Source organism: Hippocampus comes, unplaced genomic scaffold, assembly GCF_001891065.2.
Source record: "Hippocampus comes isolate QL1 unplaced genomic scaffold, H_comes_QL1_v1.1 scaffold168, whole genome shotgun sequence".
In the NCBI taxonomy this organism is placed as follows: domain Eukaryota; kingdom Metazoa; phylum Chordata; class Actinopteri; order Syngnathiformes; family Syngnathidae; genus Hippocampus; species Hippocampus comes.
In genome coordinates, this window is record NW_017805955.1 from 259,324 (window position 1) to 260,353 (window position 1,030).

The 1,030-nt window shown below is 43.6% G+C and overlaps 1 protein-coding gene across 2 annotated transcripts in view; it reads left to right on the forward strand.

Annotated features, from left to right (window-relative positions):
- efna2a (ephrin-A2a) overlaps nucleotides 1–1,030 on the forward strand; it is a 76,528-nt gene that overhangs the window by 6,261 nt on the left and 69,237 nt on the right. The gene's annotated exons all lie outside the window — the stretch shown is intronic.

Consider the following 1,030-nt stretch of genomic DNA (forward strand, 5'->3'; position numbering starts at 1 on the left):
CCCCCCCCCCCCCGGTCCATCTTTGTTCCCCTCTCGCATCTAATCTCGAGCGTCTTTGAAGAAGAGCGCCCCGTCGTTCCACAGGCCGCAGCTCGAGATACACACACACACACACACACACACACACACACGGAGGTTTGTTTACTTACCTGCAGAGAGTACTAGGTGATTACGAGAGGGAAGATCTTAAAAAAAAATCGCCCGGCCGCCCCTCCTTTCTCTTTGCGGCTCGCTATTTACAAATTTTTTTCAGTATTATTCAATGAAAGCTATTGTAAAACTGTCTCGGAGGAAAATTGTAACTGGCGTCAAGGAAGTAGGTGGGAAGCGGTCATTTCTTTCTCTGTCGCGATGTAGTGCTGAAACGCTGAAGCTGAACTTCAATGTTGGAATTTTACCGTGGCAAGCGTGACAAGAAATTGGAGGGTGTGATAAATTGTCCGCCAGATGTCCTGAATTAGCCGAACATTTACAAGTTGGAATGGTTTGAATTGGCCAAGAATTGTGCAAGGTGGAGGTCAAAGAGGAAAATATTTTTGAGATTGGGGATTTTGATTCCATTTCTTTATTTTTCATTTGATTCTCAACATTTTGGAATCAAAAGATGTCCTGAATGAGCCGGGCATTTTGAAGTTGAAATACTTAGAATCAAGAGAAAGATGTGGAAGAAATGTTTAAAATATGTCTTTGATTGATTGGGGAATTTTGTGGTCAGTTTAGGATTTCAGGCTCGTTTCCAAGAATCATTTGAAGGTGCTGACATTGGTTCTGCTTTGAATCCGTCAAAACGTGTGCAAAGATGACGTCAACAACTCAAAATATCCCTTAAATTGAATCATGATATTGCTTTCTTTTTCCGTGAAATAATTGAGAAAATATTTCCTTTCTGAGCTCCCCCGCTCTCGCAACGGAACTCCGTCACAAACCCAGGACTACCTGTACGGAATCATCAACTGATATCAAGGTCACTTTTTTTAGGCGGCAGTTAAAAGTGCGACGAGAGCACCCCATCCCCTCCCCGCCCCCACCC